At 40.2% G+C, this 16916-nt stretch overlaps 1 long non-coding RNA gene across 1 annotated transcript in view; it reads left to right on the forward strand.

The window, feature by feature from the left end:
- The window catches only part of LOC120527599, a 98609-nt gene that overhangs the window by 65782 nt on the left and 15911 nt on the right, over window positions 1-16916 (forward strand). The gene's annotated exons all lie outside the window — the stretch shown is intronic.

A 16916-nucleotide genomic window follows, 5' to 3' on the forward strand; every position in this document is an offset into this window, starting at 1 on the left:
TGTGGGCAGGACCGGTTTTGAGGTTGGAAGCAGGACGAACCAGAAAAGAAATATATATAAGAGATTCCCTTGATTACTTTTTGTACTTCATCTCACTATCATGACGTCATTCGTTAAAATAAAGAGACATAAATACTTTTGTTGTTTCTGTCAGTATTCCAGAGAGATTCTAGGTAAGTATCTTATATAAATATGTGCATAAGGTCTAAATTCTCAAAAGTGAAAGGGGACACACCAAACCCCTGGCCCAAAAACACAAAACTATGAAGTTGTTAAAGTGGTACTGCGATGCAACCAAGCAGAATAGAATGACCCACTGGGCTGAATAGCCAGTTCTTAATAAAAATTGCACACATGTTCTAATAAAAGGGAGCTTGTAAAGAAAAAAGCAAAGTAAATGGTTAATGCATTTTTTCGGAAAACAAAAACTACAAAAGAGCAATTCTTACATTCAAATATCAAATCAGTACCTGTCTGAATGTAAGATGTAATGCATGGCAAAGACTACTTTCAACCATAAGTGGATACAGGCTTCTTTCCTGTTACATTCTGCAAGTGATGAAAATGCATTTGTTTTGGATTTAGTTATTGGTTCTGGACAGTCTATCAGTAGGGGTCTACTTGTGCTCGCATGAGTATTCAAAAACCTGTATGAGGGCCGAGAGCTGATCCTAGACCTAGTGTACAGTAAGCATATGGGGGCACTGTTGATGGACTGGCCTCCTGTCCCACTCCTGTTCTGGCTTAGCCTCCAGCTTCTTTTGATCCTGAACTGGACAAAGCTATTTCAGAATATGGAAGGATGAATCTTTATTCTTTTGATGGTGCATGTGACAGCTGGATACCAAATTTGAGTCCAAATGCTACGACATAGCAAACAACCTGATGTGTTGTCACACTGCCATGATATACAAAGGATTATGATGTAAATATTTAATTGTAACATAAAGGTTTCTTAACCTACATTAACATGACAAATGACCTACTTTTACATTCTGTCTAGTAGACACTGTAATTATAGTTGAATAACAGCATAATATTTTTACACTGAAAATTCAGTGCGTACCTTTATCTGATAATATATAATGAAAAATTACAGTTAATTTCATGTTCAGTAATACTGGTATGGAAGAATATATGTCATTCTGTGAAAAAAAGGTTTCCTGCTTGTTTTTATCAAATGAAAAGTAATCTGCTCATGCAGTGGCCTTAGTAATTACATAGCATTTCAGGAGAAACCGTGACAGTGGGGGAAAATGAAACGTTAATCACCTCCTCTGATTTGCTGACCCTTTCAGGCTGGGACAATAGAGCTCTGTGCACAGATCAGATATAATATATGGTGTCTACTGCACAGCAAGATTTGTGGCCCACTTCTGTTAGTTACGCAGTATACTTTGTGCCATTAAGGTAACATAAGAAAAGATAAATGATCATATCACGTTATAAGGCCATTACTTTGATATTCTCCCAAGGCAATTGTCCTCGGCCTTGAAGCCAGTCTGAAATGGTCACTTTGGACTACTTTAGTTTCAATATACATCTAAAAATAGATGATATCCAAAGTACTGAAAAGGATCTTCTGACTTACTGAACTGCTTCAGGGAGCCCTAGCTTTTCAGTTTACCTTTAATGGTTTTATCATGTATTTCATTACTTTGAGATTTTCAGGAAAATAAAAGAAATAAAACACATTTTCCCAGTAATGCATTTTTCACTACACTTAAAAGGCATTTTTATTTACGGTATTAGTTTTAGATCTTTTTTCTTACAGTGCTTACTGAAATCAAGAAACTGTTGAAAGCCACACTAGGTGATAATACTAGTGTTAGATATGATCTGTGATAGACATGCAGGCTAAAAAGAAACTAATTGGCTCTTCCTGAGCTTCAATACCACAAAATAGCCCATCCTTAAAAACTTCTGCTGAAATATACAAAATACTCTACCAACTCTTATGCAAATCACAGCGTTTACAAATTCTGGGCAGTCACACCTAAAGCACGGGTGGGCAGATTCAGTCCTGGAGGGCCGCAGTGGTTGCAGGTTTTTGTTCCAACCCAGATGCTGAATTAAAAACCAATCCTTGTCAATAATTTAATTTCATGGCTTGTTAGTGCTTTAACTCTGCCATGTCAGGTCATTCTCATATCCTAGATTTTGTTTCCTTTCTAAGGATATCATCCAAATGATTTGAAGTCTAAAACAGATGAGTAATTCTCAGTGCTTCACTTTTTTCTCTTCATTTTCCTTCCAAGCATTTAATTAAACCCAACAGTGCATGACAAATACACACAGGAGTAAATGGTAACAAGCTAAATGGAGAAATGCTGGTCTCTTTTGTCATTTGCATGTTATCGCTAATTAGGAGCCATTAAAAACCAAGAATATGGTTGTTTAAAACTAAAATAAGCAATAAGGGTTCAAAATCTCAACGAGTAAGACAACTAAAGTGAAGCAGAAGTGTTACTTGAGCAATAAGTGCTTCTTATTAAGCAATTGGGTTGGAACAAAAACCTGCAGCCACTGCGGCCTTCCAGGACTGAATCTGCCCACCCCTGACCTGAAGGGTGCCATTCTTACCAAAAGTCATTTTATGGAGTTGCTGTCCCAGCTACCTAGTCATGTTAAAAATGAAACACATTTTCCACACATTAAGCACATTTTCAGGGCCTAATTGTAACAGCCAGTCCTAAATAGTGAGGACACTCGTTCAGTAAAAGACTTCGGGCCACCAGCTAGCCTGGCAGGATGTCATTGTGTTGTAAATGATAACTGCAGTGATTAGAGCAAACCAATCAGAATATGCGGAAAACATCACAAAAAAGAGCCTGTGCCTGTAACGCTACATGCTCAATTATCCTGTTAGTCTTCGTTCTGATTGAGATAACAACAAGTTATCAAGTTTCACAAATAATATGTTTAACAATAAGTTAAGGCTAAGTTTCACAGATTTGATCATCCATCCATCCACCATCTTCAAAACTTGCTAAGCTCTCAGTTAAATCATTGTAAAATGGTTGAAGGAGTTGCTGATTAAATCTCATGGTTTTTCTTTTAAGATATTACTTGAAAAACGGTATTTTATTTGAAAAGTGGCTTTGATGAGAATTAGTCAAAGCAGCATTTTCTCAGTTGTTTACAGTTTCACGCCTCCAGTGAACCAAGTTTTTTTTTTTTTAACCTTTCTATTGAAAGCAAGTAAAATGATTTTAAAATTGTAATAAATTGGATATCATTTACTGTAGCAGTGCCCCAGAATTTTTTATTGCAATTGATACAATATAAGAAAGTGAGCTTATGAAATAAAGCATTTATTGTGTATCTCCTTAACTGAGCTGGCATGCCATTGACTCCTGGAGACCTTATCGACTTTGATTTTGTTGGCAGCATATCAGCCACAGACTCTGCTCCATCGCCTTTTGGAGATCCCATTTTTTTTTTATCGAGCTCAGTGTCATAAATGGCATTTTAAGGTTTTTATACCAGAGGTAATGACATGTCCCTCAAGGAATTGCATTCCTTATTCAGTGTTACAAATACCTGTAAACCTCACGCTGCCGTCTCGGCACCCCTCTGGTCAAAGTCCAACACCTGTTAAAGCAGCCCTAGGAAAAAAAAAATTAATAATTCAATCCAATTGATACCCACCAATTGAGAAAAAAATGTTACACAGTACTTGCACATGTATTTTTCTATTTCAAGGTTTAAATCACTATTGTCATATAAGCCCATAGTCTTCAAAAGAAATAAACCTCTTGGTTCCAGTCAAGGGGCGGCATGGTGGCGCAGTGGTAGCGCTGCTGCCTCGCAGTTAGGAGACCCGGGTCCACTTTCCAGGACCTCTCTGTGTAGAGTTTGCATGTTCTCCCCGTGACTGCGTGGGTTTCCTCCGGGTACTCTGGTTTCCTTGCACAGTCCAAAGACATGCAGTTTAGGTGTATTGGCGATCCTAAATTGTCCCTAGTGTGTGCTTGATGTGTGTGTGCGCCCTGCGGTAGGCTGGCGCCCTGCCCGGGGTTTGTTTCCTGCCTTGCGCCTTGTGTTGGCTGGGATTGCATCCAGCTGACCCCCGTGACCCTGTAGTTAGGATATAGTGGGTTGGATAATGGATGGATGGATGGGTTCCAGTCAATCAAATAATCTTCTTAGCTTCTTATCTTTTATAGCAAGTAATATTGTAGGCCGCTTTCCAAAGCTGTACCACTAAACATAAAGTGCAAGGCAACCACCGACAGCACACCAGTTCACTGCAGGGCACTCGAATTCACTCATTCAGTGCCTACCTAGTGTCTCCAGCTAGCCTAGCCTTCATATCTTTGGGGTTGTATGAGGAAATGCTGATATACTGTACTTGAGTGTCCTTATTTTTATTCTTTATTAGCAGAAGTCCAATGGTAATGTACAATTATCAGGATGGCAAGGATGTGTCTGAGTGCTTATCAAGGCACTGCAAATTTAACAGTAAATTGAGAGTAACAATTTTTACTCAAATAAAAGAAGAGTTGTACTGTAGTTAGAAGCAGAAGTACATGACAAAGGAGCAATCTGCAGACCAGAGCCCAGCAAATCAAAGGAGGATGGGATAAGGAAAAACTGTCAGAAATCTGGAGCAGAGCTGAAAAGCTTTAAGCTTTACTAAAGTCTCTTCAAGAAGTCCCTGATGGAGCTGGACTGTTCAATTGGTATGCAAAAGCTGAGAGGCAGCTGGAAAGAAGAGAAGCTGTGGGTTTAAAACAAGGATAGTTTGCAAGCTCTGACGAGAACGTTTGCCAAAATTCTAAACAATTCACTGAATGTAGGTAGAAGGTAACTAAAACTGAACGGAGAGCACAGTAAATACATACAGGAGTACAAAAGGAGTACAAAAGTCTAAAATAAAAGCGAAGCCGTGGAAGTAATAACATTTCCATTTGAGTGTTATGACCACTGTACTCTCAGAGATCGAGTCACGGAGGGAGCACCGCAGAATTAGAGCCACACAACTGATTGAGTGCTCGGTGAAAACTGAGAGATATGCAGGGCCTCCCTTCTGCCCCCTCCGGAGAGTTTCAAATGGTTTGCATGGCGTTCCCTCAGGTCCCTTCCCACAATCTATAAATGTCAAAGTAACACTCTTGCAGTAGGGTAGGGTTTACATCAGTGCTGGGGTCATAACATTTGAATATTGGGGTTATGTTATGGCTAACTTTAAACCCTAAAACGAAAAAAATGGACCAAATGGAGTATCTATATAAAAAAAAAAAACCACATTACCTTTAATAAAAACATGTTACTCTCCATTTCTATTTGCTGACTTAAAAGCATTTTGTTAGAAATGAAAATACATCAGCTTGAAAGGAATAAAAAGATACTGCAGCGTACTACACACTTGCACATTTTTGTCTGATATTTTTGCCAAACTTGCTCCTTCCTCCTGGAGACACTTGATATATAATATTATGTCTACAGACTTAAAGATTTGGCTTTCCTCCCCACATCAGAAGACACAGAATTACAGGTATGCAAACTTCTGGCAATAAAACAAACATACTGCTAATGTCAAAGTTACTACAAACGCAAAGTTAACTTTAATGTTGCTTACAATAAAATGCGTTATCTGCTACAAATGTCACAAGTATCTTCTGAGTGAATAATTGCCCGGTCTGCTGTGATATTAAAAGTGTACATTTGTAAAGGATTGGAGAGATATGGAAAGACTTCATAGTTACCATAACATACAGTGTGTAATTAAATAATATGATGAAGCCGCTCTTGTCTAGGTCAACGTGATGCAAGGCAGCCAGAAATTAAAGCAGGGATTGTAGGTAGAAATAAAGCTGAGAAAGTTCCAGAGATACGTCCCTCTACCCAAAGTAAGTCTGCTATTCGGCTTTACCTTTTATGTACATATATTTTTCCTGTAAAGTGTATTTTTTACTTCTTGCAAAAATGATTGCCGATGTCCTTTTTGCCCCGCTTTCTTGCCAAAGTTACATTAGCATTTAATTTAAGACTCACTTCGCTTCCAGGACCACTGGCCCCCTTAGACAGTTCTGCAGTTATCAGGCCTCTTGGTATTTTGTTTCCTTGCCACACCCTTTTGCAGGGTTGCCAAATATCCTTGAAAACCTTCAAATTAACCAAATGATTTTCAGGTCAGGAAAAAACCCTGGAAATTGAGAAAAAAGTCAAATGATCTAGAAATAAACCCAAGGTCATTTTACACACAGAGTTAAAAACAAAATATATTACACAGAAGAGGAAAGTTTTGAGTTGAGATTTAAAGGTGGAGAAAGAGGAGCAATTTTGGAGAGACTGTGGAAGAGAGTTCCAGAGTTGAGGGGCTGTAACACTGAAGGACCTGCCTGCCAGGGTGGAGAGTCTGGTGCGTGGGACAGTAAGGAGATGACTGCCTGAGGACCTGAGAGAGCGACAAGGAGTGTAAGGAGTTGGGAGCTGAGTGAGGTAGAGGGGGCAAGGTTATGTAGGGCTTTGAAGGCGAGAAGCAGAATCTTGAATTTAATCCTTCACGGTAACCAGTGAAGCTGGGAGAGAACAGGGGAGATGTGAGCAAAACGCTTTGTGTGGGTGAGGACTCTTACTGCTGAGTTCTGAATCTACTGTAGCTTCTGTATCGATTTTGCTGGGCAGCCAATGAAGAGGGAATTACAGTAATCAATACGAGACATTATGAAACAATGAACCAGTGTTTGAGCATCATTAAAGGACAAAAATGAATGGAGGCAGGCAATGTTACAGAGATGATAGAATGAAAAATTTGAAAAGAGTCCTAATGTGTAGCTCAAAGTTAAGTGACGAATCAAGCAAAACGCCAAGATTTCTGACAACAGGAGCAGGTTTGACAAGTGTACCATCAATAGAAACCAAGAAATTGGATGCCTTAGGAAGTTGGGAGTTCGGGCCTACCAGTAACACTTCAGTTTTATTGGCATTAAGTTTGAGAAAGTTTAAGATCAGTGATGCAGTCAGTGAGCGTGCTCGGTGGTGAGTCTATAGGGGAGTGTGTACTAAGATACAACAGTACATTGTCTGCATAATAGTGGAAGTTAAGGCCATGTCTGTAAATAATCTGACCCAAATGAAGGATAGAAAGTAGAAAAAGTAATGGCCCAAGGAACACCACGCGACACAGACGAGGTGAAGGATTTATATCGGCTGAGTGTGACAAACTGTTGCCTATTAGAAAGATATGATGTGAGCCATTTAAGGGCTAAGCCAGAGATCCCTACAGCGGAGAGACATGACAGGAGGATTTCATGATTAACAGTGTCAAATGCTGCACCTAAGTCAAGAAGGAGGAGAATATTAAGTGAACCATAGTCTGCAGACCGGAGAAGATCATTAACTACACGGAGAAAAGCGGTTTCAGTGCTGTGCTGTGTGTGAAAGCCAGACTAAAAAGGCTCTTAGGAGTGTATTGTCTAGAAGAAAAGCATGGAGTTGTTTAGCAACCACACATTCCATCACCTTAGCCAAAAAAGGGAGATTAGAGGTAGGCCTGTAACTGGAGATAGAAGAAAGATCCAGGATTATTGAATCTAATAAATAGTTTGTTGTTTCCGTAAGCATTTTGGTTGAGGTAGAACACTACATTGGAACATTTTATAGATACATAAAAGACAAGGCACTGTGTGTTCACAGTTAAGTGGAACCATGATATAGCTGGAGGAGGGTTTGTCTGCATCCCATGTGACTACAGGACATTCCCACTAAAAGACACGCTCATGTCTGGCATTTAGGTGGTATGATTTTATTAGTCAACATCTGCTTTATTTCTGTTATGATGTACTTGATACACCTTCAGATGAAAAGGAAAAAAAAAAATCATTCCACTCATTAACAGTAGGATGTAGCGAAATTACTCCTTAATGATTTTGGGGTAAAATGGGAAGGGGACCTTTCAAGTAAAATTTCAGAAAAGGAATTAAATTCAGCCATTCATATAATTCATTCTAGCTCAACATGCACCACAAATGCAATAATTTAACTTAAATGTGTCATTGATCAAATATGTCTCATCTAAAAAGTACCCAGGGCAACGTCTAATCTGTGAGCAGTGTCATCAAACACCTTCATCACTGGGTTGGAAATATTCTATACTTTAATCACTTTCAGCAAACGTTTTTGTATGTTTTTCAGAAAGCTCTGACCCTTTGAGGCATGTACTCTGCAACAACTCTAAAGGTGTCCTGAGATCTGCCACCAACGAGTTAGCAGCAGATCCTTTAAGTCCAGTAAATTGCAAAGTGGAGCCTCCATAGATTGGACTAGTTTTTCTAGCATATCCCACAGATGGATAATGGGATTGAGATCTTGGGGATTATGGAGGCCAAGTCAACACCTTAAACTCTTTATGTTCCTCCTGAAGGGTGTATGTGGTCTTCAACAATCCTTAGGTAGGTGGTATGTATCAAAGTAAGCTCCACATGAATGCCAAGACCAAAGGATTCCCAGCAGAACATTGCCCAGAACATCACAATATAATCTTTTTCCCGAGTAAATGAGGCACAGCACCCAGCCCTCACAAGATCTACATAAAAAAGGTAATTCACCAGACCAGGCCAGCTTCTTCCATTGCTCCACAGTCCAGTTTTGATGCTCATGTGCCCACTGTAGGCACTTTCAGTGGTTTACAGGGGTCAGCATGGGCACTCTGACTGTTCTGTGGCTATGCAGCCCCCTTCATGGCATGCTGCAATGCACTGTGTATTCTGGCATCTTTCTTGGAAGGCCAGCATTAATTTTTCAGCAAATATGTGCTGCAGTAGCTCTTCTGTAGGATTGCACCAGACAGGCTAGCTTTCACACTACACACACATCAGTGAGCCTTGGGTGCCCATGACCCAGTTGCCAGTTCACTGGTTGTCCTTTTTTGGGCTGTTTTTGGTAGTTACAAACCACTGCATACTGGGAACACCCCAGTGGCTGACCCAGTGGTCTAGCCATCACAATCTCGTCCTTGTCAAAGTCACTCAGATCCTTACACTTCCACCCCTTGATCGGTGTCACTGTTAGTGAGATATTCCATGTTATTCGTTTCACCTGTCAATGGTTTTAGTACCGTGGCTGATCAGTGTATATGTTACGGCCAAAACTCGAAATGTGCCAAAGTGGGAAGTGGCCGGCCAAAACGGGAAATGGCCAATGTCGCTGTAAATTGACCGGCCATGTCCGATCTTTTCCTCAATTTCGGGATTTGGCCAGCCAGTTTGCGAAATGGCATGGGCGATCGGCCAAAGTCAGAAGAAAAAAGGCATGAGCAGAGATTTGTTGCGCACTTAGTAGTGTAGCCTTGGCGGCTCTTGTTCAGAAAGCGGACACCATTTGGTTGTTTCACAATAATTAAGATTAGGTATATAAGTTGGTTTCAAATTTCTGTTATCATTTTAGCCCTAATATTTGATATGTGACTGGTGCTGCTAGCCTGTTTCTGGGATGCTTGGAGAGCCCCTTGACTCTGTGGTGCTCTAGGTGTATTTGTGCTTGTGTGTGTATGTGCAGCCTTAACTTTGGGCTTGAAGGAGACAGCCATTCAAGCAACTCATTGATTGTTTTTGTTTGATGCAATTTATAGGTTGCATGAACTTACTTTGCAGACGTCACGATCACCATGAATCATGTTAATTACTTACATACAATACAGTTTAGCTCTCTACCCATTGAGCAAAAACTAGACATCTATGAATATTCATTTGTGTATCTTCTTTCTATATTCTGTATTTGATCTTAAGATATCTTTTCATACTTTCTTTTAGCGGTTGTACTGTCTGACACAATAATATGTTAACAGAGCTTCATTTTGTATGATTTTTATGACATTTTCAAGTTTTTTCATTTTGCATTGTAAAATGCAGTATAGTGCCTATAAAAAGTATTGACCCCTTGGAAATGTTCACATTTTATTCTTATACAACATTGAATCACAGTAGATGTCATTGGCTTTTTTTTATACTAATCAACGGAATATGTCTCTTTAATGCCAAAATTACAACAGATCTCTCCAAAGTGGTCACAAGGTTAACTACAGTCTGGCTCTGTCCTTGGCTGAATCCCGAGACAGCTATCACTGGTCCAGTCTTTCATGGCTTCTTCCAGACATCTCCAATGTTGTTTTCTCTGCTGTGTCCATCACCTGAGCATTTATGCTACTGGGCCTACCTCACAACTCTCAACTCGGATCACCATCTGCACTTATCCATCCCGAGATGGCAGGCAACCATGTATCAGTGCCAAAAGATTTAGGGAGAGGAGTGTGTCTTGCACATTCTATTCTTCTTCGGCCAAAACCCGAAATTGGCCAATGTTGCTGTAAATTGACCGGCCATGTTCGATCTTTTCCTCGATTTCGGGATTTGGCTAGCCAGTTTGGAAATGGCATGGGACGCCACTTGGTTGTTTCACAATAATTAAGATTAGGTATATAAGTTGGTTTCAAATTTCTGTTATCATTTTAGCCCTAAAATAGTGACTTAACATCAGGGACCCATTTTATTGACCTTAAGGTTAGTGTTTGGGCAAGGGGAAGGCTGTCTCAAGTGGCGTCCGCTTTCTGAACAAGATCCGCATTGAGCAGTTTCTTGTGCAGAATGGAAACCCACTTCTGAATTTGCATCTGAAAGTTATAAGCATCTTCGCACCTTGAGTGGACAGTCATAAATCGGCCCATCGGATTTTGGCCAGGGAGTTCTCAGCACTTTGCGAAATGGCCGGCCAAAGTAGCATATACACTGGTCATTTCTAGTAATTGGAAATTTGGCCACACCTCGCGTCCAAAGTACGAAACGGCCAGCGAATTCGGGAACTGGCTGAACTTCGGGTTTTGCCCATAACATATATAAATGGCCATTTAGATGGGGCTTTCTGTATGTATAGCTCTCTTGGTTAGAAGGGGATTGATTGCTGAATTTTATGGACTGCTTTTGAAACATACTATTGTACACAATTTGTTTGATTAGTTTGTGCTCTGTTATAATGTTTTACTTCCAAATAAAAGGAATTTACAAACACTACTGATAAATTCTTATGCTATACCGCATTGCATGTATCAGTGCCAATAGATTTAAGGAGAGGAGTGTGTCTTGCACGTTCTATTCTTCAAGTGTTTGATCATCTATCCCTCGGTGTCACACACAGACCCTCTAAATGACTACTTAAGCTGGCACTGCCCCTTCAGACAGTACCGTCTTCTCAGGTCCCTTTGGCCTGCATTACAGCTTCACCACATTACTTTATAATAGTTCTCTCTTGTTTATGAATTAATAATCCAGTCTTAATTTGACTATTTTTATTAATGTCATTTCCAAGCACCAGATATTTAAAGCATATTGAGAAAACAGAGTGGGCAGAGGTGCAAAGGACAATCAAATCTAGTCACTATAGTGTGGTAAAAAAAAGTATGAGAAGTCGGCCATTTAGAGCTGCCTTTCACTCAGTTTAGAGTTAGGAAGAAAGCTGGGAAAAGCAAGACATGCTGGTACTGATCACGAACAAACAATGAATTGTGTACAGTGTATGTGTCAAGACATTTGTTCTATGATTTTGTAGCTGTAAAGGTTTTGTTTGCTGAAAACTTTGTCGAAACAAATGCAAATTGGCAGGTTTTTCCTTAAAATAAAATAAAAATCCTCTGTTGACAGATTTGTAGTTACATGTATTATTTGTTTATTTGGTGAAATTGGAATGAATTAGTTAAAAAATAGTGAGCAGTAAACAAGAGCAGTCAGAGTATCTGGAGAATGTGATCACTCAACAGCCTGGAGCGGTGCTGGAACTCAAGGACATCCCATAATTTCATATGCGCAGTTATGTCCTCTATTGTAGCCCATTGTGGAGGCGGTATCAGCAATCTTGAATTAAGTTTAAACTAAATTACAATTGTAGCTGAGACATCTGTATGTTTTTATTAATGTGTTCGCCACTGCAAAAAATGGTGAATGTCTCTGTTGGACTTGTAGGTCTGCTTATTAAAATACCTAAAATCAAGGGCTGAGTCAGACAAGAATTTTGTGACTCCAACTCCACAACCCTGCAACACATTAGGCATAAAATTAAAACCAAAGGGGTTTGAAAGTTCTGTCTCTCATGCCAGAAACTTGCTTTTTAAATATATGCGCCCAGCTCTGCATGTTGTCATTACCCTATAATCCCCTGTAGGGAACACTTAGATATGGCAGACATTCAAATTCAATAACAAAAAGAAGCCTGTTATCTGGTGGTGCAAATGATTTCATAAAAAGAGTGGGAACTCTGAGATTCTCTTCGAGTAGTGGTCCCCAACTCTCGCCCTGGAGGATCACAGTGGTTGCAGGTTTTCATTCTAACCCTTTTTTTTAATTAGTGAACTGTTTTTGCTGCTAATTAACTTCTTTTGAATTAATTTGAATTGACTTGCTCTTGAAGACTCGGACCCCTTAATTTTTTCTTTTTCTTAATTCCCAGCCAGACAATAATGAGATATAAAATGAGCCAAAATATGACCAACAAACTTTGTCCATCTCACAATATCTGAAAATAAAGAAAGATGAAGATCTCAGGGATGTGTATCTGCTCAGGTGCCCAAAACATTTTAACAGTGCTCTTAGAAAAGAGGAAATCAACAATTTCAGAAATGTCTGCTATTGCACAATGAGAGCAGCAACAAGCCATGGAATTAAAGAACTGGTTTAATTAATGACAAGACTCAGTGCCTCAATAAGCAACTGGTTGGAGTTTGAGGCCCTTATTTAGTTGGTCTTCTCTTGGCTCACTCACTTCACGGTTCATTTCTGTTTGGGTGCCATTTAAGGAAAGAAATGAAGCAATTCAGAGGAACGATTCATGGAAACAAATCTTAAAAAACAAGTCAATTAAAATGAAAGGAAAAGGAGTTAAATAGCAGAAAAACCTGGTCACCAATTAAGAAAAGGGTTTGAATAAAAACCTGCAGCCACTAGGGCCCTCCAGGACTGGAGTTGGAGACCACTGCCTTGGAGGCTTGATAGAGTACCATTTATTTGATTAACGTATGCTTTTCTCAACACAAGTAGAGCATACTTGTCCGACAGTTGGCCAAATGTCTGCAACCCCTAACCACTTTATTTCCTCCTGTCATGTTTTTCATTCTCCATAATACAAGCTAAATGTCTGGCACCCTAAATAGGGTTGGTTCCATTCTTGGACTTGATATCACTGGGAAGGGCTTAGGCTTCTTACGATGCAGCAATTGGATTACATCCATCCATCCATCCATTATCCAACCCGCTATATCCTAACTATAGGGTCACAGGGGTCTGCGGGAGCCAAACCCAGCCAACACAGGGCACAAGGCAGGAAACAAACCCTGGGCAAGGTGCCAGCCCACCGCAGAATTGGATTAAATGGGTTTAGTAAATCAATGGATGGAGAACATCTAAAGGATGGTTTGTCTACAGGGCTCAGGCCTTTTCATTGCCCACATCACCCTTCAGGTTACTGTTTATACTCCCAGGATGAGCATCTCTGTAGGTTTAAATAGGCATACATGTACAGTAGATTGGAAAGGTGCAGTTTAATTTGGATACTTCAAACAGAATTTAAAATTGTGAAAGGCATGTATTAGGTTAACTGGTGACTCTAAACTGAACCATTGTGTGTGTGTGTCCTGTTATGGACTGATGCCCTATCTTGCATTGGTTCTTGTGCGATGCCTTATGTTCCTGGAATAGGCACAGACACCCCATGGACCTGAGCTGAAAAATTAGGACAGACTGATGGATGGATACATTGGATGTACAGTATATGGTGATCTGAGGTTGTGGTCTTTATGGATTCCTGTCTCAACAGGGTTGCTCAATCTAAGAAAATGAAAAATCCAGCACTGTTTTCCAAACCAAATGTGATCTTTTTTGCAGCTGGGCCCCACATGCAGAAGTGTACTTCAAGCTGTCAAGTTTCCTGAACTGAACTGAGACTTTTGCCTGCTGTCTTTGCAGAAATGTCTAGTCCATCAGGATATAGCCATTGAATGAATTTACCCGGCAGATCAAAGAAAGGGCTCAAAGCAAAAGCTTGAATTTCTGGCGGTCTGATGAGCAAAGGCCTGATAGATCATTCTTCATGGCTGCCCAGTGACATAAAGTATGGATTAGCAGTGTGGCACATGTGCAGAGACTGATCTCTTCAGGATGAACTAGCAAACTATAAAAGTCTTAACTATAAATATCCTTAGTAACTGTTTCTGAGTTGTTTGACAGCTGCAGCGTCACCTGCTTCCAGCATTCAAACCCAAATTAACTAAAGGCGTCTCAGTGTTTATTGCAAGTCACTGATGTTTGAGTATTGTAATGTACAGTCATCTAGATATGAAAGCTCGACACTCAGAGAGACAGACTTTTAAGTCATTGGATTAGATAGAAGCCGCAAAGTAAAAAAGAACAAAAAGCTCCCAAGTATGAAGCGGGCAAAGTCTGTGATCACGAGGGCATTTTACTACTGTCATATTTATTTGCATTTGTAAAACAAAGCAGCCATATAGACTCCAGCTGCCAAAATGTGTTTAATATTATTGTCACTAGAGGCAAAGAAGGCCAGGAATACAATGTTCTATAAACTAGAAGACAGATTGTAGTTGCCAAGTGCCTGGGGGCATACTTAAGGTGTGTTTCTTAAAACTCTGAAAAAATTCATAGTTAGCCAGGGGAAGCTGAACACAAAGAGTTTTCAAGGGACTGAAAACATTTGTAAGATTTGATAAGTGTGTGTATGAGTGTATGAGGCCAACAGAGTGCCGCTTGTGGACCGAGAGACTAACATACACTGGTTCCACAGTCACCCCTTGTTCCCTGTATGCTGAGGGCCATTCTTAACATTAAGTTTGGATACATGGAGCTCTTTTAAGATGAATGCTATTGAGGTGAATAAAAGTTAGCTTGAGTTTGTGGAGCAGTTAGTCATCATTAAGTGAATCTTTATTTTTCACTGGTGCCTTTCACGGTCCATTTTCACCATGGTCCTCAGCCGGAAAAGGGTGGAGTGCCCTCTCAGGGTTGGGGGAGAGATCCTGCTCCAAGTGGAGGAGTTAAAGTATCTCGGGGTCTTGTTCACGAGTGAGGGAAGAATAGACCGTGAGATCGACAGGCGGATTGGTGCGGCATTCGCAGTGATGCGGGCTCTGCATCAGTCTATCGTGGTGAAAAACGAGCTGAGCTGTAAGGCAAAGCTCTCAATTTACCAGTCGATCTACGTTCCTACCCTCACCAATGGTCATGAGCTATGGGTAGTGACCGAAAGAACGAGATCGTGAATACAAGTGGCTGAAATGAGTTTCCTCCGCAGGGTGTCTGGGCTTTCCCTTAAAGATAGGGTGAGAAGCTCAGTCATCCGGGAGGGGCTCAGAGTAGAGCCGCTGCTCCTCCGCATCGAGAGGAGTTAGATGAGGTGGCTCGGGCATCTGATCAGGATGCCTCCTGGACGCCTCCCTGGTGAGGTGTTCCGGGCACGTCCAACCAGGAGGAGGCCCCGGGGAAGACCCAGGACACGCTGGAGGCGGAAGAGGAAGGCCTTTCACGGTAAAGAGAACATCTCAAGTATCTTCAAAAGAGGAAGAAGAGGGTCTCTTGCAGTTGGGGAAATGGCTGAAATGTTTTTGGTAATTAGATGTCATTTCACCATTTCAATATGTGCTATGTGTTGAGCAAGAAAAATAAAGTTTTTTACAGTTTTTGTGTGAAGCTGAACATTAATATATATCATAGCTTCTTAGGCATGTTCTACAGTATGATTATTGATCTTGAGTTAGCTTCTAACATGTCAAAGTCAGTGCACACTCTGTAGTGTTTATGTGAAAGGGTGCATTCACTGGACTGATGTCCCATTCAGAACTTCTTGCTGTGCATCCTTTATTGTATGAAAAAATGCGCTATCAACAGGAAACTCCTATAAGAAATTCTAAAACTCCATTGGTATTATTGCATTGTACACACTCCTGCTTGTTTGGAATATCTATTTTTTTATTGTGTGGCTTTTTTGCATTAGTTCTTTGTTTCTTGGATATGGTATGCCTTTTTATATTCCTAATTTTCAATATACAGTGTGTTTTGAATGTTTGTTTCATTAATGTTATTACATTTGGGTTAACTGTGGCTTCTTAGAAGCTTATTCTTCATTTGAATGTTTTTTGCTTATTGTGCATATAACTGACAAGACAGGCTCTGATTCTTCATGACCATAATTAGAAAATGTGGGTTTACAAAATGGATGGGGAAGACAGATATGGGTGTACAGTATATAAAATCACAAACTTCTTAGATCCTAAATTGCAGCAAACACTAACCTTTGTGCCACACTGCTTGATAATGAGCTCTGCTTCTTTTTAACTTAGCCTACCCGGAGCTTGCAGGACACATTGACTTGCTCGACCTTCTCCCTAACAGGCATTTAGTTGAGATTGATGCTTAAGCTAATTGACAAAAATGACCTTCAGCGTATGGTCACTTAGAATACAATTTGGTAAAACATTCTACTACTCAAATAGAAGACTTCCACTTGTGATAAATATGGTGCTCTGGATATGAAGTCAGGCAAGCCATGGCAAAGAAAACCAGGGGAACCAAGATGACAGAAAGATATGATTAATCACATTAGTATAAAATGACTGTCTCTAAAGGTTAGTGTTTGTAACTGAGGTGTCTGCCCCATTATGCACAGCTTATACTATAAATATGAATTCACTGAGGGATATACAGTGTTGAGGGCCAGGGGTGCAGCCTCGTTTGGGGGAGACAGGAAAACAAAAGAAAACTATCCATCTCTTCTCTAAGTTGTTCTTTTTCTCCCTGTGAAGCTTTTTCACATGTATTAATTTATGAACAGATTTACATTCCTAAAAAAGAAAATATGAAGAAATGCTTTCGATGTTCGACTCCCCGAGGCATCACGAGGAGAAAATCAATGATGGC

The sequence above is a fragment of the Polypterus senegalus genome, chromosome 4 (genome assembly GCF_016835505.1).
Source record: "Polypterus senegalus isolate Bchr_013 chromosome 4, ASM1683550v1, whole genome shotgun sequence".
NCBI lineage: Eukaryota > Metazoa > Chordata > Cladistia > Polypteriformes > Polypteridae > Polypterus > Polypterus senegalus.